General features: G+C 44.7%; 1 protein-coding gene and 1 long non-coding RNA gene across 9 annotated transcripts in view; one reads left to right on the top strand and one right to left on the bottom strand.

Moving 5' to 3' along the window:
• Positions 1 to 5,617, bottom strand: part of PROX1 (prospero homeobox 1) — a 56,985-nt gene extending 51,368 nt beyond the window's left edge. For 4 of the 8 annotated variants that reach the window (XM_044758087.2, XM_044758092.2, XM_014834927.3 and 1 more), the window contains exon 1: positions 118 to 257. The gene's annotated coding sequence lies outside the window, so the exon portion shown is untranslated. Of the gene's footprint in view, positions 1 to 117; positions 258 to 5,143 lie in introns of those variants that run through there. The other 4 variants (XM_044758088.2, XM_070497072.1, XM_070497073.1 and 1 more) reach the window with 2 other exon arrangements.
• LOC139041961 (uncharacterized) lies at positions 97 to 24,124 on the top strand. Its single transcript, XR_011498062.1, has 3 exons — positions 97 to 233; positions 21,694 to 21,863; positions 23,948 to 24,124. It is a non-coding gene; the product is annotated as an uncharacterized lncRNA (long non-coding RNA).
• The last annotated feature ends 3,369 nt before the right edge of the window (positions 24,125 to 27,493 follow it).

Genomic DNA, 27,493 nt, shown 5'->3' with positions numbered 1-27,493 from the left:
TGTTTACACGGGGATGAGTAATGGGAGTCTCTTTTCTTTTCTTCTCATTCAAGAACAAGCCAGGACAAGTGCTTCTGGAAAAGGGGAGGGGACTCGCGAGGGGGAGAAGATACTTACGCGGTGCAGAGAGCAGTGGGACCGAGCCTTTTTTTGCCGGCAGAGAGAGGAAAACGCGCGCGCACACACACGGTGATATCTTGCGGGTGATGAATATGATAATTGGACAAGGGACGGTGAGTCTGTGCGGGAGCGAGCGAGCGGGGCGAGTGGGAGAGGGAGAGGGGAGAGAGAGAGGAGGGTGGGGAGGAGAAAGGAGAGGAGAGGAAAAGCGAAGAAAAGAGAGGAGAAGAGAAGAGAGGAGAAAAGAGGAGAAGAGAAGAGAGCAGAAGAGAAGAGAGGAGAGGAGGAAAGAAGAGAAGAGGAGCTAAGAGGAGCGAAGCGGAGAGGGAGCAGGCGGACCCGGCGAGAGCTCTTTTGCGCCGCTCTGCTTTCCCCGGCTGCAATGGTGTATTATTTCAGAGCGCTCCCTCAGCTGAGGGCTCCGCTCCACAACAAGATTTACTTTAAGACACAGCTGAAGGAAACAGGAAGACTGCACGTCACAGTCTGACTGACGTACCCGGCCCCAGCACCCAATCGCGAGGCGCCTTCGGATTCAAGGGGGGATAGCGAGGCAAGAGAACTTGGGAGGAAAAAAAAATATAAAAGGGGTGGGGGTGAGGGGCTGGGAAGAGAGGAGGGGAGAGGGGCCTCGCGCTCCCCCTCCCCCGCCTCCATCCCCGGCCCCCCCCCCCACCCCCGCCCAGCCGCTGCTTTGGGGCGACTGGATCGCCGCGCCGGGGCCCGAGCGAGCCATCTGCGGGCACTATGCAAAGCGGGCGACGGCGCGAGCGGCGCTCGGCTCACACTCGCTCTTTCAGGACGCAGGTCCTTTTTTTTTTTTCTTCCTTCGTTTCCCAGATACAGCTGATCGAGTTCGCCCAGTGGCCGAGCGAGTGAGCGCTCCTAGGACTTGAGTGAAGGAAGGCATGGAAAAGTATACTGGGGAAAAAGTGGGGGCTTTAGGGGTGGGGTGGTATAGGAGGAGGGAGTGGGGATCCTCAAATCATTCCACTTTAAAAATGATCATAGGTGTTATCGAGAATACAGGTCACCCTTGCTTTCTTTTAAAGGGGAGGTGGACAATAAAATACAGGTAGGTCTGGGATTAAAAGAATGGGTGCTAGAGGTTTCACATTGGCTCCGCTGCATCTGTCTGGTATTAGAAGACCAGTATTGGCTGAGTCCCAGTCAACTTCCCGTCAAAATTATTAGGAAGAGGAATGCTTGTCCTTGGTTACCTCTAACAACGTTATTTGGATTGTAGGTACAGCAGCCTTTTTAAAAAAACATGTTACTAACTACCTCGCCATTACCTTTCACTCACTCACCCCAGAATGACCAAAGAGAGAGGGTTCATGCAGGATTTACACAGTTTCGACGCCTGGGTAACAAACTTTAAAGTTTATTAGGTAAGAAATTTCAAACCTCTGAATTTCGGGCTTCCATGTAAAGCCGTAGAAAATTCACTTTGGTTTGACATTTCTTGGATGAAAAATAACCAGCAAGATTTCTTTAAATAATGTGGCTCTTAAAGAGCTCCTTGAGGTTTGCAAGTTACAAATGCTAAAGAGCTTCCAGCCGCAGCTAGAACGTTTCTTTCGCCGGGCACAGTAAACGGCTTTTAATAAAGCCACGGCGTTTATGACTTAAAGATCCTGTAAAGGCTAGGACGTGCAAGGGCTGCGAGGCAGAAATATTCATACCTAGTGGATTAGGCATTCATTTTTTAGGTAGGATGGGGACAAGTATTTTTCGCGTGCCCCTCGAATTTCATAAGATCAAAGGTTGAATCATGTTGCGTCGTGACAACAGGGTGTTTACGAGGTGTGTTACAAGTACACTGGCCGGCCACTACCACCGTGTCTTCTGCAATACACTCACACACACCTTTCCTAGGACATTTGCAGTTGCAGCCCCGAATTCATCAACTTGTGAAGAAGTCTTCTCTTTAAATAAGAATAGCGATGATAATATGTCCCAGTCTATACCCTGTAGGAAACTTTTGGCGCAGAATTCAAACATTAAAAAGAAGAAAAAAATCAGGCTGGCCAGGTTAGGTGTCGAGGATAAGAAAAGGGACTCGCATGAGCATCCCCAGTCTCCACTTCTCAGCTTTCGCCGCCCCCAGACACTCCCTCCACCCCGTTACAGAACAACATAGACGCGCGCAAACACACCACTCACACTTCCAATGATCGGCTATGGTATCAAGTGTTCTAATCGAGATGTGACAGTTTAGGCTGGGAACAAAAATAATCTGTCAACGTGCCCATCAGAAGCAGGATGGAATAATGCTTCTATTGGTTGGGTCTTTCGAGGTAAGCGGGTGTATCGAGCGGGGAAATTTGGGTTCTGTGAAAGGATCAGGGCTACTTCCTCCTTTTTCGTCCTATTATTTTCTTTAAGCATCCCAGTTTGTACATATGTTAGCCGGCAGCCCACAAATAAACTGGTAGAAGTAAAGGATATATGCCCTCCACACCTTAAAACCATCTGCTCACTTTGACATTTAAAAGGGAGGAGGGCAGGGAAGGAGGAGGGGGAGAAGGGGGAAGAAAAAAGGAAGCTGAGAGAGAGAAAAGACTCAGACTCTGGAAGGAAATGGCTTGAACTTTAGCCCACAAGTTTATGTCAGTTGCACCTAGCGCTCAGATGCACGTTTTGCATAGACTATGCCCGGGAACTGGCGGCGGGAAAAGTTCCCTGCGAGCCCCAATAAGTCCTTTATCACTCCCGGGGAAAGGCAGGCCCGAGTCGAAGTCGGGGTAACCCGCTTGGCAAACAAGGAAGCTCCCCCACCCCCAGTCTCGGCGGCGGAGGCTCGCGGCTCGCCACGCTCTGTCGCGGCAGTTCGCAGCCCGCATTAGGGCGCAGGAGCGGCTTGTTGAAATAGGAGCGCGCGCGACGTTGGGCGGGCGGGCGAGCTCGGTCCGCAGCCCAGCACCACGAACTGAGTACGCGGAGCCCTGTCCCGTCCCCTACTGTCGGGGCGACATACAGCCTAGGCTCCAGGCAAACTCTCTTGCCAGAGCTGTGGCTCGCTCTCGGGTCTCGGGCCGCCCTGGAGCAAGGCGTGAGGCCCAAGCCCCCTATCTTGGGCTACTCGGGGTTTGTTTTCTGATAGGGGAGAAGCGATCAGTCAGCCAGGAGACGAGAAGTCGCCTAGATACTGGCTCCATCTCTGAAACCAGTGGCCAAGCCAAGGGTCAGTCCCTTCCTCGCCCCATTGCCAACACAACCCCAATAACTTGAAATTTAACTGAAGTTCTGATCGGTCTTCCAACAAACCCCATCCTTGCAGGCTGCATTGACTAATTTGTTTAAAGGGTGATCTGTGCGTTCTTAGTTAAACTCTTGCAGTTATCACTTATGCATCTGGTTCTGGGTTAAACACACTTCGCCTTGATGTTTCCTCGGTGTATTTTCCCCCTCCTGTTTTTTCTTAAGCCGTTAGGTGGGGGTAGGAGAGAAGACTGCATATACTTAATGTAAAAATCTTACAAACAGCCATCATCGGATCCTAAACAAACCAATTCTGGGAATTTCAACCAGATCCAGTGAGGAGACAGGCGTGGGCGTGGATTTCAGGGGGAGGATGCTGGAGATCCTGCCTGGACACACGCATAACCCCAGTCCACCATCCACCACCACCACCACCCCGAAGAGGGGAAGAGAAAGACACAAAAACCAGCTCCAGGGTGCAGGCCGGCCTGCTTCAGGCTGTCTAGAGGCCACTGATCGCCATTCTGTCTCTCTCTCTCTCATCCCCTGTGCCCAGTGTGACGCCAAGCCCAACCTGGATTTGTTCTGAATGGGGGGGGGGGGGGGAAGTGAAATGCCACAAGATCAGTAGCAAGTAGCAGCTGCGTCGGTTCTCTCCTGGGAACCCCACTGCTTAGAAGCCTTTCTGAGTGATGTTTGTTTAACCAACAGCTTTCAAAGTAAACAGAAGCGAATCACTCCAAAAGTTGAAATATAACCCTTACAAGAATTGGGGGCCAGGGGTGCTGGCAGAAAAAATAATTTTTTAAAATAATAAAGTCCCCACCCTCAAGTAAGGGTCCACCACAAGGCATAAAGAAGCCTAGAATTGTCATAAAACATATAAATTCATCGAAAGGATTCATTACAATAAAGTGACCTCGAAGAAAATCGCTCTTCTCCCACAAACACACACCCGCGGGGAGAAGGGGGCTGGTTGTCAGTGATTGAAGGGGTACACTACTACTTGATTTTATGCAAGTAGGCGAAAACAATCAAAGGGAGATACGTTCCCTGCCCTGGAGTAGAAAGGAGTAGGCTGGGAGCTCTGCGCCGCCAACCCTGGCTTTGCCTCAGGCACCGAACTTTCCAATATCAAGATATTAACAGATGGCGGTGAGCACATGGAGGGCTGTTACTTACATAATCCAGCCACTCCGCCCGGCCGCGCTGAGCTCGGCGAGGCGCCGCCAGGCCGCGGGCGCGCCTTCCGAGGGGTGCTGTTGCCCCCCGAAATAACTTGTCTTTCCACACCCCCACCCAGCTCTTTGAGGGCTAGGATTTGGAGAGGTCGTGATTTCAGAAAAAAATACGCCTCGATCTGGGTGTGCTGTATCTTCTTCGTGCACAGTAGTGAAGAAGCTGGAGACTCAAGGGCAGAGGGAAGCTGAGGGGACACTTTCGGGGAGAACAGGGCGCCCTCCCTCCGTATCTGGGGGTGCCAGGGAGTGGAATTCACGCAATTCACACCCCTCCCTCTTTGGCTCAGATTAGCATATCTTTCTCGGTCGCTGAAATACAAAGCCAGGCTCGGGCAGCAGCCGAAGGGGAGCGGGGAAGGGTGAGGGCGTGAGTGTGAGGGGACGCCTCTGCACGCGGGGGCGCAGTGGGCAAAGTTACGCAAAAGCCTCTGGCTACCGCTACACTTCCGAGCTTTCGCAGGTTTGGAAGCGCTGGTTCTCGCTCGCGGGGAGTCCCTTTCGGCTGTGGGGCCGCCTGCTGCCTGCACGCCCTCAGCCCCCTCCCCAGAGGCCCAGTCCCCGCCTGTGTGCCTGTGTACCTCCGCCGGGGTGCCGGGGGACGTGTTGGTTGGCCGAGCCTCCTCCCGGCTGGCGACTCGGGGCCGCCGAAACCTGCGAGGAACACGCCTGCGTGCGGTGGAAAAGTTTCGGGTTGGGAGGGAAGACTGGGAGGCTCCTCTCCTGATAGTCGGCGGGAGCGGGGCTTCCTCGCGGTCTCCTCCTCCCGCCCAGCCCTTCCTTCCTCGCCTCGGCCCCGCGCTAGGTGTCGCGGCCTCTCGGCCCAGAGAGCGCGAGTGCGAGATGCTGCGGCGGTGGCGCCGCGCTCGGGGTGGAGGGCGCGCCCCTCCTGCTCGCGCGGCCCGTGGGGGTCCAGGCCGTCCGGCCCGGCCCTGCGGTCCTCGCCTCCCCCCGGGGCTAGCGCCCTGCTTCTCCGGCCTGGGCTCAGCGTGCGCCGGGCGCAGAGGGCAGCCACCTGCTCCTCGCACGGTGCGGAGCCGGGAACGTCCGACGCGGCCGAGGAAGGTCCGCCGCCACCGGGCCCGCGCAGCCCCCTCCCCGCCGTGCGCCTGTTGCTGCGGGGGCCGCGGCGGCAGCGCAGCCACAGCAGGGGGACGCGCTTAACCTGGGCGCGGGGGGCTCTCCAGGGACCGAAAGAGGGGCGGTGACCTTTTAAGGGCTGGAAATCTCCCTTGCTGCCCACCCCCTTTCTTTTGTCGGTCTAAGGATATTTGGCCCTTGCTCCCAGCTTCCCTTTCTTCGGTCTTTCAAGTCAAAGATGTGAATTCGGAGGAGGTGCTCTATTTTCAGGGGCTTTGATGACAGGACTTAAGTTAGCCCTACTGTCTGTCTTACATTGCTTTTATTCAGGATGACAAACGGGGTAGAAATAAATAGGTGTAGGCCAGGCATAGAGGGAAAAGAGAAGGAAGCTCCCAGTTTAGATTTATTTGAGAGGAGAGTCGCTCTGGAAAGTTGCATTTTGTTTAAATTAGAGCAAGACAAAGTTGAAAGCCAGATTTCTATAATTTTTCTGGTAATATTTCTTTTATGAAGTATCTAAGTGTCTGTTTGTCATCATTTTGAGATCAAAAGGAAAAATCCATATGCTGCATAGTTTTTCGAAATTGCTATTTAAATATGTTTTAAGCGTTTTCTCCAACGTGGAGAAGAAGACTGTTCAGAGGCAAGACTGAGTGGTGACAGGGTTAGCGGGATGGTTTGAAGTGGAGAACCGGTTCCCAAGACCTGGCTAATCCTCAAGAAGCACCAAGGGGACTTTTAAAAAATAAAGATACCTGCGCCCACCCCAGCTAGGCAATCAAGGGAGAGCCTGGGAGTCTGGGAGTCATACTGGGTTTCCCATTACTGCCCAGCCAGTTACTGATTCTGTGACCTTGGGTGTGTTAATCTGTCTATTTGAGCCTCAGTTCTGTTCATCTGTGAAGTGGGGAAAATATCCAACTCAAAAAGTTGTTGAGAGACTTTTTTTTTGCGCAAGTAAAATTGCTCAGCACCTGAGTGCTCAATAATTGCACCCAATTTTGTCTACAAACGTGTGCTTATTTGTGCAGACCTGTACTCCTAAACAGGTGGCCTCCCCCCAATATTTTGGTGAAGGCAACTGGATTGTCATTTGATATGTACAGGTATGCACTTTTTGGCTCATTATAGTTGTGACTTTGGGCATTTATATGCTCACCTCCCACCTTTTAGGCCATAAAAATAGAACTGGTGCATGTTTGCAACCTAGGCCCTGTGCTCTTGGGCCTAGAGCCGTCCATCAGGCCCACTGGCAGACAGAGGCGTTTACCAATCTGAAGTCTGCTTTTTTCTTTCTGTTTTTGGTCCTTTCGCCTTCCCTGCTTTATAGATGGCAAACCTTTCTACAGAAGCCACCCATCAGACCAATGAAACCACAGGACAAAAAGTTCTATTCAAGGAAGGAACAACAAGAAGGACAAAAAAAGGTCAACATTCCTAAGTAAAACTAAAACAAACGTATGTCATCAGTCATATGTTTTTACATGTCTGAATGAACAACTCCCCCAAATCTATGTAAAATACAGCCCTTCATAAAATTATGTTCAAACCAGTGAATAGAAGCACACGACAAGGTGGTGAAGGGAGAGCCCAGCCTAAGACAGCTGTGAGAAGGGAAGGAAGGATGGGGAGAAGGTGCCAGTGACTCTGCGGTAGTGTGAGGGGAAGAAAGCCAGAGAAACGGAATAGACTGAACCAGCAGAGAACAGATCAAGAAGGCTGACAATTTTAGAACTGGAGAAAGCTGTGAGTGGCTAATTAAACATCCCAAGAAAGGCGTTTTGCTGGTACCTGGGAAGGCTTGAGATAAGTAATCACGTGTATTTCTGAGGAGGGGTAAGGAAGAGATTGCCAGCGGCTTGGGGCATCTGTGGGCCCTGCCTCTAGTGAATGAACCCGGGGTTGGGAGCAGGCTACTCCTTGAATGAGGGGGAGGCTGAGCATCACCCCTAGATGTCTGTCCTTCCAGGGTTTGTGGATATCTTGGGGCAAATGTGGAAAATCCCTGCTCTGTGGCTACTCTGTGTGTGTGTGTGGGGGGGGTGCGCTGTGACTCTTGGGGACAAAACAAAGGACCTCAAGACAACTACAGAGAAACACACATCTGGGGCCAAGCTGTAGGGAGACAGGTAACAATTTCCGGTTTCTTACCCCAGGCACTCTCACGGAGGAAGAGGCTCTTTCGGCAACACTTGTAGGGGAGGGGGACAGGGGCAGAGGCTGAGAAGGGAAGAGTGTGAGTGGGGGACAGAGTATGGAGGGGCAGGGAGGGGTAGAGGTAGAGTGTAGGTGGGGGGGTGGGACGGGCGGGTGCTGGGTGGGGGTGAGGAGAGAGTACGATTAGGGGACAGGAGTAGGGGAGTGGATGTCCTGCAGAAGGTGAGTGGGGGATGAGGGTAGTGTGTAGGGGGGGCGAGGGAGTGAAGGTGAGAGGGCGGGGTGGGAGTGCGATGGGGGGAGTATGGGGGGCGGGGCGTGCAGGAGAGCGGGAGTGGGCGAGGAGCTCCGCTTCCCCTACCCCGAGGAGGCTCCTCTGGGCAGACGGGGTGAGGAAGGGTGGTGGGAGGGGCGGAGGGGGAGGGAGGAGAAAGGACGCGGCGGGAGCCTGAATTTGGCCTCAGCTCCAGCCCGGGTGAAGGGAGGGCCCCGCGTCTTGGCGCCTCGGGCCCTCGCTGGACGGCCTGGAACCCCAGCTCGCGGCCGCTGCCTCCCCGGGGCGAGCATCCCAGGTTCTCCTCTCGGGGGCGCTGTGTGTGTGCGTATGTGGGCATGTGTAGGCGGCCGCAGGACTCGGCGTCTCCCCCGCTCGCCTCTCCGACTGTGGGGCCTGGCCCCTGGCGCCCCCCTGCAGGGCCTTCTCCTGCAGAGGCCTGCACCGGCCGGGCTGCCAGCTTCCTCCTTTCTCCCAGCTCCACGTCCTCTCCATCCCCACCCTAGGCCCAGTGTTGCTCCCTCACTGCCCCAGGTCCTCCTAGGCCCCATCCTTTGCCCTCCTAGATAAGGCGAGTCCACCCCTTTATCTCCTCAATGTTAATCTTCTGGTGGTGGTACCTTCGGGGAGCCGGGAGAGGGCAGGAGGGAGTGCATGACCCAAAGTGGACGCAAAGAAAATGGGGTAAGTCAAGTCAACAGATAATTACTCTTTTCGACACTCTGCAAAGCATGGCAGTTGATGACCCTGTTGAGGGAGCAGAGTGAACTGGATGATTTTGGTTCTTACCCAACACCGGTGGACAGTTATTCTCTGTTTGATGTAGTTGGGTTTCTGAAACCTCAGTTAGGAGCACTAGTCCGGAAGAATCTGGATGAGGGGCAAGAGTGCCAACACCTCTTTTTTCCCATATTCCAAAGTGGTCTTTCAGTGAGAATATGGGAAGGAGGTGAACAGGCCTGGTGATAAGTCATGATAGACAATTCTAGCATTTATTGAGGACTTCCTAGGTCAGAACTATACCAGATGCTGTAGACTCATCTCATTTTCTTAATTCTAAAATGCCGTAGATTATAAGACACACCATCTATTTAAAGATGGCCTTTGGGAGAAAAGGAAAACACTATGACTGTAAATGTACAATCAATTGTGAGACATATTAATTTCAGGAATATTAATAAAATATGGAAAAAAGTGAATCTTAGAAGTAAGGAAACGAAGTGTATTCCATGTAGTTCTCTCAACAGTCCTGGGAGGAATTATCCCTACTTGGTGCCTGTATGGATGTAAACTGAGGCTAGGAAAGGTTTCAGCACTTGCTCAAGGCCACAAAGCCAGTGAATAGCAGTTAGAATCGGAACCCAGGTTTGTGTGCAGCCAGAGCCATGACGGTTTCTCCTAGGGCACGAAGCCTCTGCAGGGTTTGGGCTTTGTCAACATTTTTGTAGCCCAGGTTCTGTCTTGACCCTTTTACCATCAACACCTCTTCCCTCACCCCCCAACCTGTAGAGATTTCCAGGAGGAGAAAGTAATTCATTGGGGAGAAAAGGTAGAAAATTACATTTTTCAGATTCAAATGAAGTCTTTAAAGGGTAAAAACCATGCATGCCAGGTTTTGCTGTGCACTGCAGGAAGTCGATGAATTCAAGGGTCCCTGGATTGCTGAAAATAGAATTGTAAAAAATAAAAGGGGTGGGGGGAGAAAGTGAACGAAACTAATCCTATTAAACGTGGTAGCATGTTTTTGTGGCACGCAGGCAGAGATTAAGCACAGGAAAGGGGATAAGCATTGCTTCAGTTTCACTAAACTAATGTGACAACTTGTCATTGGAAATCTTTGCAGCTTGTTAGTAGATGACTAGCTGATTCAGAAGTGTTTTCTATCACTCCCTTTGTGTGTCCCATGAGTTTTTTTTTTTTTTTTTAATTTTCTTTCTTTTCCTGTTTCATTCTTACCCATGCTGGTCTATTTCGCTTTTTAATCCTTCGTGTCTCCTTCAAGTCAAAACATTTAGCTGGCTCTAATCAAGATTTGGTTTTGAAGATGCCCCTTGACCTTGCATTGCCTGGAGAAGCCCGGGCAGCGACTGCTTTCCGTCTTCAACCCGGTAAAGTCCCTGTGTCTTGAGAAACCCGGCTTCTGGGAAAAAAGTCTCATTTCAGATTTCGTTTTTCTGCAGTCCTTCTTTCCTTTTCATTTTTTGTTTTATCCTTTTATTCTCTTTTTGCCTTTCATTTCCATGCCTTTATTTTTTCCCCCTCGTTTTCCCCTTTTTCCTCTTCTCTGTTTTCCTCTAATTCCCTTCTTCTCTCTTGCTTTCCTCTCATCCTCTCTCTCATCTCTTTCCTAGAATTTCTTTTCCCTCTTTAATATACTCCAATAACTCCCTTATTCATTCTTTCCTTCAGATAAGACCGTTATATTTATACAGAAAAGTTAGAAATCCCTGGCCGTGGTTTCCACATTGAATTAGCTCCTGGCGCAGGGGGCAGCATCGTGGGGAGGGGTCCCAGGGCCCATCACAGACATACAGGGAACAAAAAGCTGATCTAAATCAAGAGGAAGCAAGAATTTTAGGCTTGGTCCCTGTCTTTCCAAAGCAGGTGTCTAGCTTGTTTGGAAACGTGGCTACCCGTGCCCCTCTCTTTTGCCTTGGCATCGCTCTCTCCCGCTCTCCCCCTCCCTCCCCCGCTCCAACTTTCCCCACTGGCTTACCACCAGAGGCGAGATGTTGAGTCAATGGAAAAACAACATTCGCCAACATTAAAGGGAGACTGTTTAGAAAAGGAAGGCCCTGCTGAGGTGCAGAGGAAGCCTGTACATTAACACGGGCCACCTCTTATCTGGGGCAGCTGGGTCTGAGCTGCCTGTGCTGGTTCCCTGGCTTTGCCAAGAGGCCTTCAGCAGAGAGGCCGCCTTGCAGGGTAGGGGGCTGAGTCTCACCCATGGGGGTCTCACCAACACTTTTAGAGACAAAAAGTCATTGCTTTTCTCCCAGAGACTTAATGGGAAAACCTGGACCAATAAGCAAAGTTTTGCCAAAGGCAGCCTTTCTCTAGGCCTGTGTCTCTGGACTCTTCTTAGCATACACCTGGCCCCTCTCATTTCCAGTCCTTTTGAGGACTCCCAAACACTGTAAACACTGGCAGTTCTGACCTGAATGTGAATTATGGGGAAGGACAAGCTAAAGTGACCCACAGGAGGAGAAGAAAAAGGCACATGGGTAGGTTCACCCTGGCTCTAAATTGCTTACCGTTAAGTCTTGAGCTGGCTCCTGATGGAAAGATAAGGTAAATCCCTAATCAGTCAATAATTAACCGAAGCTCCATTAATGATCCAGTCAGCCAAATCCTGCTGACACCTTCACAACCCTGCTTTAGTGGGAGGGTTAGGTGGAACCTTTCGGTAGAAAGGTCTCTTTAGCCTGCCATAGACCCCGCTCATGGATCACCATAAAAGGGGTAAAGTTACTCCTGTGCCTGCCAGTGAAATCTTTGCTTAGCTTAACTCTTTTGGAAAACTGCTGGAAATTTCACTTTTGGAAATCTCACAGTGTGTGTGTGTGTATGTGTTTTTTGTGTACAGAACAGCTTGGAGATTCATTCTGGTTCCAGGTCAGTTTGAATCAAATCCCAGATGTGTTCAGATTGTTACTACTTTATTTTTCCTAGAGGGCCATATTTTCTCTCCCCTCCTTTGCTCATCTTAGTTTGTAGTTTATTCCCAGTGTCTGCAGCTATTCCTGCTCCTTGTTTCTTGGTGTTGGCTCCTCTTCACTTTGTGATAAAAACAGAAATGCTGTTTAAGTGATAAGCAACCACATAGCCCTACCAAAGCATGGAAATAATTTTTGAATTTTAAATAAGCAGGAAATTAAAAGACTAATAAGTATTTGATTTCAGTACTTCTGGTGGATCAAGTTCTTTTTACTTCCTGCGGAAGAAAATTTTTAGGAAGGGGAGCTTAGGTCTTACATGTTTTTTTAAATTTCAAGTTTTTGTTTTTGTTTTGCTTTGATTTGTTACTTTCCTGTACAGCATTTAGTGTGTTACCGTAAGCTTGTAGTTATGCTGCTAGATGAGAAAAATCAGTATACTAAGTGTGGTTTGAATTTTTCCTAAGGTCAAGTTGTAGGTCATGACCATATGCCAATCCATGAACTTTGTTCCTAATTTTATATGTTCAAGCTACTTGAAAAACATGTTCTTTTGGACATGGGAGGAGTTGGGTACAAGAGTGTGGCTTGATATGAATCCATCACCATCACAGGAGAAAAACAATAAAAATCGTGTGTTTGGCTACTGGGGTAACAGTGGTGTTACTCCGGCATGTCAAAGATAGTTCATCCAGTTACACTTCTGTTGGTTTCACAGCTCAGTCTCTGTAATCACCAACACATATTCTCCTCTCCTCGTAGAACTCAGTAGTCTTGGTGCTCAATTAATCTTTGGCTGCTTGAGGGAGTTGCCAGTGTGTAGAAATTCCGCCAATGATCTCTGACACCCTTTTCAGCAAACATTAATTGAGTGGCATTTCTTTTTTCCACAAATCATCCATCTGTCCCTTCTCATGCAACTTTTGAGTTTTAAAAAGGTAGAAGGCAAGCTTTCTTTCGGTCACATGTTTGGCCTAAGAAGATAATCTGTGACTTAGACAGTATAATTTACTGTAGCCTTGTAAACAAGTCTAAAAGATTCACCAGCCTGGAGCAACATATTAAATATAAAACCAATTAAAGTCAGTCTTCTTTTCTCTTTGTGCATTAAAACTTCTGGCAGTAGGTAAATGGCTAGATTTAATGTTGCTGTAATCATTTGGGGGTCCAGGTGGGATTGGGAAAGCTAAGAGAGAAACAGTGAGAAATTTTTAAAAATTAGGCGTTATTGAGTTTGTAGGTAAACAAATCCAGGATCCAGTTTTCTTAGTTTTTATGCTAATTTTCGATTCTTTTAAAAGATCACAAATTATCTCACTAATAAGACTGCTGGTAAATAAAGCAGAGGACATACATCAAGTTGTCTGTGTGGTCCTGTTGCTTGGATATTAAGAGGAGATTTTTAAATATGGAACTGTCATCTATTTTGTAATAGGTTGAAAGGTATTTATAATTACACTAATAATTTTTGAAATGTAGACCTTAGACATTGGCATGTTTAGTTACATTCACTATGAAAAAGATGTTGTTTACCCTTTGAGAATTTCTTAAGGAAAAGAAAAATCAATCTCCATCAATGGGCAATATTTTTCTCCCCAAGGGATATTGATTTGAACATTGACTTCACCATGGGTGAGTTATTTCCCTCAGACCCCCTATTATGAATTGTTAGGTGACATGTCTTTTATGAGCCAATAAACATGTTGTTTCTAGTATAGTAATCTCATCAGGGAGATTCCAACTTCTGAATTGTGGTTGGTTTGGAATATTTCAGCTTTTGTATGTCTTAAATGTTTCTATGGGACTTATTCCGAGTTTAAAAAGCAGTATCTCTCATCTTTCTGCCTTTTTAAATGAGGTATAGCTTTTTTGATGCTTCTAAGGGACAATCAGGTGTCAGTGAATAAGTTCCTTTGCTGCTTGCTCCTCAGCTGCATGTCCTCTCAGCTTGTGCGTGGAATCCATGACTCATGTGTAGTCTTCACGATTCCCCTTTCTCCCTTATGCAATGGTACAATATGAGTATCTCTCATTTTGAAAATGAGCCGGATTTTCAATTTACCAGAGAAACCAGTAAAGGAACATTGTGGTGGGTAGAGATGGAGGAGAGGATGGGGAGTGTAGAATTTTTGTTAATACGAATGGTCATTCTTCAATTTATCTGCTATCTGTTTGGATTTGAGTATAATGTGTTTTCTTAATGAGTTTTCTCAAAGAGCGCATTTAGAATTTATATTAGATTGCCTTGGGCTTATTCGTCCATCCATTTATTCCTCAACAAATATTAATTTACCCTCCTGTCATGTGCCAGACACTGTTCTCGACATTGGTGATACCAGGATAAATGAGACCCATGTGAGGCACTCAGATTGTGAGTGTTGTTGGGAAGACATTAGGTACGATAGTTATGAACATCATACGTTGCCACAAAATACTTTAGGAGCCCTGAGGCTTATCTTTGGGGTGGTTTGGAGTACCAAGGAAGCCTTCAGGGAGGAGGTGAGCATCAGCAAGTAATTAATCAGACCATGGGCTTAGGAGAGGAACAGAAGTGAGTTGATGTCCCTGTTGCATGGTGAGAGAAATCTTAAGCAAGTCACTCTACCTTTCTGAGCCTTAGTTTCCTTGTTTGCAAGTTGGAGATAGCAACAATATCTGCCTCACCAGATTGTTGTGAAAATGAAGTGAGAATGCACGAAAAGTCCTCAGCACTGTGCTTAGCACAAAGTAGCCACTCAATTAGTGTTTGCTATAAAGGTGTAATAAGGGTGACATTTTAGCACGCTGTGTAACATTAATCCGACAGATATTTATTGGGCACCTACGATGTGTGTCATGTCCTAGAGCTGGGTCCTGGGCAGGAGACCAACAGTTTGTCAGGAGACACCATGAGGGTGGAGTGAGGGATAGAATGACAGGCAGCTTGTGCGAGGCGTGGAGGGGACACACCGCATCTGTACGGGAGGAGCCTGAGGTGGACTCTTCCTGCTGGAGTTCAGAGCACCAGGGCAGGGCTGGTGGAGGAAGAGGCAGCAAAGGTTTGTCCTGGCAGACCAAGAAGGGCCCTATGTGGCAGTGATGGCCTCCAAGCAGGAAAGAGGCAGACATGTTCATTTGTAGTTTCTCACTTCCAAGTTTTCCGTGGATGCACATTGTAGGTTATATTCTCTTCAGGGACCGAGACGCCCATCTTTTTGTTCTTACCACCCTCTGCATGTTGCCTTAATAAAGTGATGCCTCTGCTATATACTCAGTAAATAAGTCTTCAGACTTCCCTGTTCTCCACATGCAGAAATATTTCAGCCGTTTCTTCACCCTGTCAATTTCAGAATGCTCAGATTAAAATGCTCGCTTTTGTGCTTATTAGGGAGATTCATGAATTGGGAATTGTGATCATGTCACCGCTTAAAACTTTTCATATTGCTCTTAGGATAAAGTCCAAAATCCTGAATGTGCCCTACAAGATTTTACATAATCTGCCTCCTGTCCACGGCTCCATGGCACTGGCCTTTTTCCTGTTATCGCAACACCACAAGCACCTTTATACATGTTGCTGCCTCTCTTTGAAAGGCCTTTCCAACCCCTTCTCCAGACAAACCCCTCTCTTGATTTGGGGTCTAACTTAAAAGACATTTGCCCAGGAAAGGTCTCCCTCATTTCCTGGGTTAGAAGCCCTAATGATACTTGCTTATACCACCTATAGTTTTCTTTTATTTTACTTATCATAAGTGAAATGAGTAAGTAATTTGAGCGTAAGCCTTATTCATCCAACAGATATTCTTTGAGCTCCTAATATGGCCTAGATGTCAGGGATACCATACTGTATGACAGTCAAAGTCCCTGCCCATGGAGCTCATAAGAGAGGCAATGAACAAGAAACAAATAAAGATATGATAAATGTCAGCTAGTGGCAAATACTCTGGAAAAAAGTTAAGCTGGGTAAGGAGACTGAAAATGAGTTGGAGGTTATAAGAGGAAAGGGCTTGTGGTTGTCTTGTTCAGTATAGAATTCCCAATCCCCAACATAGCACCTGGCATCTAGAAAGTACGTAACAAATATTTGCTGAATGAGAAGCATATTGGTTCCAAAAGACCCGAAGGAGCTAAGGGTAGTGAAGAGGACTAACGGGGCTATATAGCTATGCTTGTTTCTCCCCAAGTTCCCTGACTGCATCTGGGATAATGTCGTCTGTGTGTTTACCCCACGTCCAGTATGAATCCACGTCAAACCTAATTCCCTGTTAAAGTTGATTACAGTCACACCTTTTGTGTGGTATTGTTGCATACTTTCTTCTTAATTGCCATGGGCAGAACTGCGACTCGTCGGTGAATGAAATATTTATGCTTTGAAGAATTGGTGTTCTAATCAGTTTCTATTTATACTGATGATCAACTATTTCTCAGTGAGGAGGAGGATAATTTTTTCTGTGATCTGTGTACTTCTAAATGACTAATGAAGTCAATCTGGGCCTGGCAGATTTTGCCACGACTTGGACAGACGTTGCACTCATGATGTTGTGTGACTTCTCAGCTTGCTGGTTCCCTTGTTCCTATTGCAATGATCTCATTATTGGCATTTTGTTTTCAAAGTGTTATCTGTCCCATTTTGCATTATGCGTCTGTGTGGCTCGGCCTTAAGGCACTGTCTACCACTTTTCTTTCAACCACACATCTTCTTAAAGAATATTCTGAAGATGAAACATCTTCCATTAGCTTTGTTTTGTTTTAATTTTTGCGGAATGGGGGGAAGGAGAATTCATGCTCTCATAATTATCTTCTTTAGTTTGAATGACAGAACTGGACTTCGGGCATCAGTTTGCAGTGAGATCCAGACAAATTGGGTCCATTCTCTAGACTTGGTTTAAAAAAAAAATTGAACAGCGTGAAGGAAATGAGCCACAGGAGCCATTCTCTTCCTCTTCCCTGGACCCTAGTGCACCTTTTCTTTTGTGCTGTCACTTGGCCCCACTTCTCACATGACACAGCCTCTTTCCCTGCCCCAGGGGCCCTTTCTGGTTCTGCAGTTCTTTGGGAGTCTGTTGCTTTGTTTGTACCACTCGTTGGACAAGAAACACCAATCAAAGTCCAGACTCTAAGTTCATTTTGGCTCTAATCCATGCTCTTTTGGCTGTCCCACCCCTCTCTCTCTGTGCATCACCCTGTTTATCTCCATGACCAGATCCCTAACTCCCCAACAGAAAATCACATATTTTATATCTATCATTACCCAGCTTCCTCAACCACCCCATGCACTCATAATGAGGTCTTCAAATAGTTGTTGCTCATGGGATTGGTTAAGAAAAAGATTGGAGAGAAACGGAATAGATCTTCATCTCCACACTGTTTCCTTCAATCTTATCAATTTGTAATTATGTGTTTATTTATCTTTTTACTTATTGACTGCTCCCCCTTCCCTCGAACTGTAAGCCTCATAAAGGCTGGGAAATGTGTCTGCTTTGTTGACCAAGTTATGCCCAATGCTGGCCAAAATAAACATGTTTAATGAATCTCTGTGGAATATAGGAGTGAATATAGAGGAGAAGGAGCTTATTCAGGGTGGATTTTCGCTCACCCTAAAGAAGTGAAATGAAAGCAAACTTTGGTGGTTTTTGTTTAACTGTGAGCAAATTGGTATGGACTGAGAAATTCAATTAACTGTATTCATCAATTTTTGTCTCTGGGGTACAGTCATGAGAGTAAGACCCAGAATTCTTGGTCCCACCCCTTTTGTGGCATTAAAAAAAAAGCCTTGGCATATTACACCAACCAGATTTTTTTCTTTGTCTCAAAGAAGGCTCAGCTGAATGTTACATTCCTCCCCCTCATACAACAATCAAAAACTCAGAAAACCTCAGCTGCCTCAGATGATGTCACAAAACCCTTAAGAATGCTCACTGCTGAGTTGGGCACAGGTCCAGCAAACACAATTCTTTCTGCCAGTTATTCAGGGTCTTTGACAGATTAGGTGGTCTTTTTTCTTCTTCTTCTTCTTTTTTTCATCCTCTTAAAAGGCAGTTCAGTTTACCTCTAAGCAAGACATTAGCTCTGGCTGCCCCAAATAACATTTTAATTGAAGTCTCAGTCCAAACAAATGCCTGGCCTCTTTATTAACCCCAACAGTGTAATTTTTCAACCTAAGACTGATTCAGGGGGAAACTGTCTCACTTAAACTGCCATGCAACGGAACATGGCAGTTTTCCTCAATCAGTCTCTTTTCTGACCTTAATTTGAACCTTAATCTCTTTTAACCATGTTCTCTTTATTAGCTGCTCATAGCCGTGGCACAATGCTAATTTTCCTGTTTTTAGACTATCAGTTTACAGAGGTATTTCACTCCCCCTCATGCCCCCAACTGTAACCAAGATTTCATGGACCTTCTTGGGAAAGGAAAGGTAATACTTATTCTTAACAGTTTTTTAGGATTAGTAATTTAAATAGCTGCTTTGCAAAAGGTTCTGGAGAATTTTAGACTGTGTGTTTTTGAGATACATTAAAGTTTAGGTACAAAAAAATCATACACTTCATTGTCAGAAAAACCTAAAAAAAGCTCCTTTTAAATGATTACAAAAGACTTTTCATCAATAGACAGGTCCACACATAAAGTGGAAACTAAGGCTATTATCTTAATAATTCAGTAAAAAAACAATATGTTTTTATTAGAAACCTCTAATCTTTTGGGGAGACCTGAATTATCCAGATAATTGCTTCAATTCCTCCCTTCATTTTTATGCTTAGATATAATCAATGAGTAACGACAGAGAAAATCATTTTTTCTTAATTATACCTTCCCATTTTTTGACGTTGGTAAAATGATCCAAATTAAAAAGAAAAAAAAAAAAGCTCTTTCAATAACAATGAAAAAGAATGTGTTTCTCTATTTGGAGTCTATCTTAATATAGCAGAACTATGTAGGTAGGAAAACAGTGCTTATGATCATGTGCTCAATTAGATTTATTATAGGTTTTTGTACTTTTTGGCATTAGCATGAAAGCATATTGGTTATTATTCTTTATAACCTAATTGGAGACTTTGTAACTACTTACCCCTCTGTTCTCTGCTTAATACAATAGTTTGTTGATTGCAAGAATTACATTTCTGTGACTTTAAAGTCCTAGAACTGGGATTGTCATTGAAAGTTGGAGATTCAGGCTGGTCTTTGGAGGGCAGGGCCCATGTGCCCTCTGGGTGTGAGGAGGTAGGCAGCTGGGAACAATTGTCTGTTCCCTGCGGTGTTCAGTGGCATTAGCAGCGTGTTGGCACGATAAACTTTGCCTTCATTTCACTGGCTCAAACAATTAGTGGGATTGAATCAGAGTTCTCCTGGATCATAGTTTATTATATGTTATTAAATTCCATTATTCAAGAAGTTGCTGCTACGATTATGAAACTTCCCAGCATCTCCCACAAAGCCCCCATCTCCATTCCCTGTGTATTTTCTTTTACATTTATCTTTTGCTTCTCTGATAGACAAGGTTTGTTTTTTCTTTTTCTTCCCCCTTGGGACTTATTTAAAGAGCTAAGAGCTAATTTGAAAATACATCTTGAAAGGACAACAAAAATGAGATGTGAAAAAAATGGATGAAGATTCTTAATTAGTCCGTTATTTGACACGCACGATTTAACATGGTATGCTTAGCATTGTGCATTCCCCAAAAGAACAAGGCTCTTTTTTTTTTTATCCCAAACTTTAACTCCCTCTCATTCATTATATCCCTTCTTGTCACTTTCCATTAGCCGATCATGACATCCTTTGCTGGAAGGGCGAGCAAGCAGATTACTTCCAAACTGGTGTAAGTGACACTCAAAAGACTGGCCTAAAGGGGGTTCTGTGATAGCAACAAGCTCCTCAGCCCGCGGAGTTGGAGAATGTCATTTCAATAATATATTGGAGTCCACTGTCACATCATTTCTCTAGCAACTTGGCAGCTTCTCAGAAGTGGCAGGAATAGGTCTTCTGCTGGAATTTATGTGTGATAGCATCTAGTGTTATCACTGTGGCTGATAATAATAATTTATTGTTCCAATCCAATCCTTCTAACTAGCATCTTGGATTTTACCGATGTGGAAACTGAGGTCCAAAGAAGTTAAATAAATTGCCTAGGGTCACACAGCTGATAAGTAGCAGAGCTAGGATTTTAATTGTCTGGCAGACTCTAACCTATGCCTCTTTCCATTGGAGCAGGCTACACACGTCACACCAACTTCCAGGAAACTTCAGCATGTCTCCTTAAATTTAAAGAATAGAGAAATGATCAAAATAGCTTTCATTTTAATGCAACTTAAAGATACTTTGTCATCAGGTGCATCTAAACGGAGGTGGGAGATGACTGAGTGAGTCAACTAGACATAGATAGATTGTGCTAAGAAAGGAAGTGGAGAATCTGATGCTCTAATCAGATCAGCCCTGGTGATGTGAACTCTTCTCCAGCCCATCATCCCTGCCCCCTACAATCCCCTTCTCCCCAAGGTTTAACCTTGGGAATCAGATCCTCAGCCTTGGAAGGGGATTGACTTGGGAAGAGCTGAATGCTTGCAGATGAAAAGTGTATCCCAATCAGTCACAGACAGCAGTAGACTCTGGTCTGAACAGCATCAGGACCGGTCCTGGCTGCCACTCAGATCCTCACGCCACCTCTGGCCTCATGTAGTTTTCTGCTTCTGCGAAAACCAAGTTCTCTTCATTAACCAATTTTCAGTTTCTTTCCTTCATTAAGCAAGTTTTAGCTTCTTTTCTCAGTAACCTTTCAAAACATTTTGATTATAAAATAGAGAATATGGAAATATAGAGCAATACATTAAATAAAAGTCACCTCTCATTCTACCACCAGGGGAAAATTGATAGTCTCATGGTTTGTATCCTTCTAGTCTAAGCTATACATAATGTGCTGGGCAGTCTTCTTAAATACAGAGAGCAGTGTAACCTAATCTCTCTGGACCCCAGTTCTCTCCTATGTAGAGTATCTCCCTCATAGAGTTGTTATGACAACGATCTAGTGATCTAATGGGAATCACTTATTGTGTTTTAGTTATTGTTACATATGTGTTGGTCCAGTGTTCTCGTCTTACTATTCCTGACCCTGTTCCAGCCTCCTTGATTCCAACACCATAGACAACTTCATCTTTGGCTCTGATTCTGTCCCTTTTCAGTCCATTTGGTTTGACCAGCCTCCCCTTTAAACCACATTAGTGATTTTCCAGGTCTCAATTCCTGTCCATTTAACCATAACTCTTCAATAAGCATTGCCAGCATCTTATTTCCACTCCTGTCTGATGGACACATTTCTGCCTGGATGCCCTGCTAATCCAGCCTGGCACCAAGGCAAAGCCTGAGCAGCCCTCCTTGTTCTCATCTCTCTTGAAGTCCATCAAGTGAGTGCAGCTGGGGGCAATATTAGGAGTTTGTGATCATCAAGACTGCAGCAACATCAACCCACCATTTGGGGCCTCTGGAATGTCAATGACAAACTAGATTCCAGATATATATGTATGCATTACAAGGGCAAGTGTGTTTGTTTAAACCATTTTAAATGCAAAAAAGAAGATAATTATGAAGGATTTTTTTATTATCTTCTTTTTAAAAACCCTCTGTTGTCAAGTTCTTGTTCTCAGAGACCTTTGCACCACTGAGAAGGGAAAAAGAATAATATATGACATATAAATATATTTATATATTTATACATATTTTTAACTGTGTGTGTGATGGGAGAGTGGATGACCAGTGACAGGAATGGATGAACGGGAATTACATTTAATGAAGCTGGGAGTTCACATGGACCTTTCAGACTTAAAAAAAAAAAAAAATGTTGATTTTACATGCCAAAGTCTTGAAAGGGGCTTGACAGCTCACGGCTTTGGTATATTTTTCCAGATGGCAGATGCCATTTTGTGTTTTGCATAAACTGACTAAATTTGCTTGCTCTTTGTACTTATTTCAGAGGCAACCATTCTTTGCTTTCAATAGGACAGAAGAGCTCCTTGGCACTGGAACCCTCCTGGTCTGGTGAGGGAGGAATGAGGATACACAGGCGCCATCCAAAACTTCCTATGTTCAGATTGAGGAAAGAGGTGGGCCAGGCCTTTGGATTCTCATTACCTAAGGACGGTTCTGACTGTGAGAGCAAATCACAGAAGGTAAGCTACGCTGAAGAACTTTCAAAAGTTATCTTTCCAGTTTGTCCGTTATTCTCTCCATGGAAGACAGATAAATTCATTATGCTCTTATTTTAATTCCTCTACATCCTGCTAAATGCTAATTGTATGATCCTGTAACTTAATCCCTCTGTGCCTTGGTTTCTGCAAAAAAAAAAAAAAAGTTAGGATGATAATAATAAATAACACTTACCTCTTAGGATTGTTGAGAAGATGCCATGAGTTCATCCACGTAAAGGATTTAGAACAGTGCCTGGCATATACGAAGTGCTCGAGAAATGTTACTAATTGTTATGGTTGTTATGATTAATTTCTCTGTAAATTTGCATTTTTTTTCTTATTTTCTGCTGATTGACCCTGCCCCACTCCCATCATGATAATGCTAACTCATTGGATTGTTTTTATGGAAATAGACTGGTAGTAGAGTGGTTAAGCTATGGGCCTTTGCAGTCAGAGCCAAGCTGAAGTTCTTGAAGTAACATTCAACAGCTCTATCTCCTCAACAAGGGATTTAATTTCTTCAAGCCTCAGTTTCTTCATCTATAAAATGGGGATGATAATAATAGTACCTGCCTCATAACATTTTTGAGAGGATTAAGTGAGACAATGTTTGCACAATGTCTGGCAAGCATATAAAGCATGTTATGTATTGTTATTATTTTTGCTACCCTAAATATACTGAATGATGCTCTTATACTCAAAAGTGCCTCTAGAAGCTTGTCAAGGCTCCAGGGGTCTAGCCTCATGTCAGCTCCCCTACCAGAAAAGAGGGCAGACACAGAAATAGAAAGATGCTGTGAAGCCATGACTTTATGGGGACTCTTTGCCAAATAATGACACAGAATTGAGAGAGTCGAGGCTTGCTCAATATAGATTTCAGTTAAAGTTAGAAAACTCAAATTTCTGAGCAAGCCAGTCCCAACTCATTACACTGGGGATTATTTCAAAGAACAGGATCTATCGGGATTGGAACTGAAATCTTATTCTTCTGTCTTAAGCCCAGAAAATAAGGCATAGAGTGAGGTAGGTTGTGGGGAAGAATTAGTTACTTGTGCTGGTTACCTCTCATGGAGGAGTGTGTCATTTTCACATTTTAAAAATTCAATATTCAAAAAACTAAAAATAAAAGATTCAGATTTTCAAAAATGTATATTTATTTCTTCCCTTAAACTGAAAATGGATGGAAGTTGCATCTGAGTGAAAGAAAACCCTCTCAACACTATAGTTGTGTTATTGAACAGTTGACAACTGTCTACACCCCTTTTGCCATTCTCATCCAGCAGTTATGCGTGGTCTCTATTAATAACTGAATAAAAACTTAAGAACTGAACACTTGGAACTTTTCCCCCAAAGACAGCATGAAACCTGAAAAAGACGAAGAACATGGAACAGGAGGTGTAGAAAGCCTCAACACTCTTGCAGATATCTTGTTTGCCCTATTAGATTTGTTTTGACCTCCCCCTTCCACTGCCTATCACTTCTAACAGTAAGAGTAAGGTGGGATATGAGTTGGAAGGAAAAGGCACAGAAATGACTGCCTTTCGCAGTTTTGATGAGATGACAGCCCATCTTTTACTCTAGACCTCATGCTTAGAAATTTCTCAGAGAAGAGAGTAGATTGCTATGATTAATTATCATTAACAGTAAAATAAGAGAGGGAAGTAAGATCAAACAAGAGACAAAAGAGAGAGAGAGTACATGTCAAAAGAAAAGTTGGAAAAAACAAGAGGAAGCTATGTTATTAAAGTGGGGGAAAGAAATTACACAGCAGCAAAAAAGAAAAGAACTTTCTAGTACTGCGACAGTGATGGCTAGCTGACCAATGAAGATTGATCCTCCCCTTCCACAGTGTAAAGTTGTTTCTGGGAAGCAGTGGCTTAGCCAGAGACTGTGTTTCCCAGCCTCTCTTGCAGTGATTGTGGGACCAGGTGACTAGGTCTTATCAGTGGAATGTGAGCTGAATTGAAGAGGTGTATGTCACTTTTGTTCTCAGTTAAGATTGTACATAGTTGCGCTGTTCTCTCTCTGTCTCTCTCTCTCTCTATCTACTGGCCGGATAATGCCAGGACAACCTTGATGTCACCTGTATATAGAAGATGTAGAGCCATTATCTGGAAAGAATCTGGATTCCTGATTCACTGCTTGGAGGAGAGCAGCCTGGGACAGCTGCCCAACCAGGAATAGTCACATTACACTTTTTGTGTAACATATAAGAAATAAACTTTCATATGTTAAGCCACTGAGCTTTTGAGGATTGTTTATTTTATCAACAAGCATTACTTACCTTGACTAAAACAGAAATTGGTACCAGAAGGGAGTTCTAGAAGCAATTGCTTTTTCTTTTTATCTGTGCTTAAAAACCAGTTAATTATTTCCTGATATCCTCTTATTCTCCTGTTATGTTGTCAAAAGCAGCCAATAACAACCAACACGTGCTATTTTTCATGTAAAAGCTCAAGAGTCACGTGGTCTAACTTTGAAGTTACCAAAGGCAACAGTTTTGCCAAGTGTTTTTCCACTGTGTGATATGGATCTCCAGCCATCCCTCCTAATATATCTGCTTCTAGCAACTTGACCACAAAGTCAGTGCCACATATTTTAGGGTTTTGTTACAGGACACCACATCTGGTACCAAATATAACAATCAAATTTAGTCAGAAAAATAGAAGCCTCTTGTGGCAGATAGAATGTAATGTGTTCACCAAACCATTTCTTCTTCCTGGGCACAGGAGAAGATCGTAATCCCCTCCCCTTTGCAATTTAATTGGGGCCGTAGGACCAATTCTTTGTAACGGAATGTAAACAGAAGTGCTGTGCCACCTTTGGTCCAGGAGGTTAAGAGTGCCAATATGCTTTCTCTATGTTCTTTCCTCCTCTTCCACAGGGCTCTTGGAGGATGTGTGTTCCGGATGGTGTAGCTACAAGATAGAAGCCACTCAGCCTACATCCTGAACAGGAAATAACTTGTATTTTGTTATACTATTCAGATTTTGGGGGTTGTTTAGTACCGAAACGTCCCTATCCCATTATGAATAATATGCTTGAAGTATTTCAGTAAGGAAGGAATTCAAGGTAAGGAATTAGAGGTTTACAGAATCAAATCATTAGGAGAGCTAGGCAGTGAAGGTCAAGGAGGTTGTTACTAACTTTCAGGAAATCAGAAGTGAAGGAATCACCAGGAACTCAAGTTGCCACTGATAATTTCAGCTGCCTGCAGCACTCAAGGGGGTGAGTCTTAGGATGATGCTCAGAAGCTGACACATAGACACATGTCTGCTGTCTGCCAATGCCCACACACCTGCTTGTAGCTACTGATAGAAGAAAATAGCTTTTTCTTTCCGCCTTCCAATGATTGCAAGAGCACCTCTCAATGGCAGATTGTACCAAGAACCCTCTTGGCAAGGAAGCCTGGGAAATGTAGTTTCCAGGCTTTCAGCCCTTGTTGTACAGAGGGGAGCTTAGAAAGACAAAGGTGGTATTTACTGAGTCTCAAAAAATGTCTGGTACCAGTGCTCCTTGTCCTTCTCGTGGGAAATTCAAGTTGGTCATCCCTCCTTACCCATTTTCTCTTGACTCTTTCTTGAGGGCAGATCTTAATAAATTCTCTATCCCCTGGTGCCAGACAATACCAGAGAAAAAATTGTTCTGAATTGATTTGAATGGAATGACAACAGAATCAATAGGAAATAAAGTTATCCCCGTGTGTTTAAGTGAGATTTCAAGATCTCCTATCCCTGGAATCTGATAATTCTCCCTAATGACTGCCCTAGATTCTGCCCCTACTTAAACCATTTTCCTTCCCGACCTGCTCAGAGAGACCGTGAAGAGCTGCTTTCTCAACAAATGACCTTAAGTTTGAGCTCTGGGTCCTGTCTGCGTAGCCAAAAGGAGGATGATTTGACAGTACTCTGGCTTATTGGACCCATGGAGACCTTCAATCATATATATTTTTTTGTTGGTTGTGTAGACTTAGTCAAAGTATTTCTATGTTTTAGTCATTTTGTTCTGAACCCAACCTTTGTGCTCTTGCAGAGTTAGGATCTCTTTGGAAATGTGGGGTCTATAAGTTTACATTGGGGCAGGGTGAGGAGTATTCCATAGGTGAGGAGGAGGTGGGGTGGGCTTGGGTGTTAGAAAGGACCTGTGCACCCATAAGAAAAGGATACTCAGGAAAGGGAAGGCCAGACCCTGGTATGATTTCATTTGAAAAGGCACAAAGTTAAGACTGCAGAAGATTACAGACACCCTCTGACATTTATTTTCCTCATCAAAAAAAGGGTAAGACTATTGTGCCCATGACAAAAATAATGGTAGAATGACTCAGACTTATTTACAACCATCAAAGAAATGAAAGATATGGATTGTCACTAATTAATCTTCTTATCATTATAAAGTGGTGACCATATCGAACTGAAGAATGCTGTGTGCATAATAGCACAATTATGGGGGATGTGATGATGTAACAGCTGCTAGTGCCCAGCGTTTAGTCTCTCTTTTCCATTCCCACCCACCCTGATCTCTGGCTATATTTAGTTGTTTTACACGGTGTACCTGGACCAAAGTCTACTTTACAAAATTAAAAGAATAGAGAGAAGAGTTAGAGTCTTCATAGAAAAGTCAGGCTTCACAAAGTCTATTTGCCTAGCTTACTCATGTTCCTTCTTGGTTAGTATATTTTCTCCTACTTTGCACCTAGAATCATGGCTGAAACACAATCATGAGTTTACTTTGTGTAAAGGGAAGTAGGGCGTTGAGCAATCATCTGACGAATACAGTCAAGATGGTTAGTGAATCTGGAAAATTCCACTCTCAAAAAAATTACTTTCTCTGCTCTGTAGCAGATTTCCTCTTGGCCTTAATTATCCACAGAGTTGTCCAATTTTCTGATGGTCTTTACTGTTGTTGACATCACCTTAATAATTTATTTAATGGATTTCATTGGGTTCATTTGGGAACCTTTATTCCAAATGGCTTCTTTTATCAATTAATTTACTTATTCAATAAACATTGAACACTGTTGCAGGTATCTACTGCTTGTAATAAACAGTTCCAAAACCCAGTGACTTAATGCAACAATTTATCATCACTGTTGGTTCTTGAGGTTGATGGGCTCGGCTGGGCAGTTTTACTTGGAGTTTCTCATATGGTTGCAGGTTGCAGTAGCTTAGGCTAGACCCATCTAAAGGTTTCTTTACTCACATCTGCATTGGGCTAGTCAGGAATCTCCTTCTTTCCAAGTGGTTAGCTTGGGCTTCCTCAGAGACTGTTGGTCTCTTGGTTATCAGCTTTCTTATATTGTGACCAGCTTCCTCCAGTGAAAGTGTTCTAAAAGATCCAGGCGGAAGATGCAAATCTCTTAAGACCTAGCCTTAGAAGTCATGCAGATCACTTCTATCTTCTGTTTGTCAAAGCAGTCACCAGCCAACCCAGATTCTAGGAGTTGGAGGAATACTAGATTCCACCTCACAATTGGGGAATGGCTTATGCATTCAAGGAAGGAAAGAATTGATAGTGGTCATCTAAATGGCAAGCTACCACAAGTACCTACTATGTGACAGGCACTGTGATAGGGACTGGGGAAAAAGTGTTGAACAAAGCAGGCATAGTCTCTG

This window comes from Equus asinus, chromosome 25, assembly GCF_041296235.1.
Source record: "Equus asinus isolate D_3611 breed Donkey chromosome 25, EquAss-T2T_v2, whole genome shotgun sequence".
Lineage (NCBI taxonomy): Eukaryota > Metazoa > Chordata > Mammalia > Perissodactyla > Equidae > Equus > Equus asinus.
The sequence above is the reverse complement of the archived record's forward strand: the minus strand, read 5'-3'. Positions and strand labels throughout refer to the sequence as shown.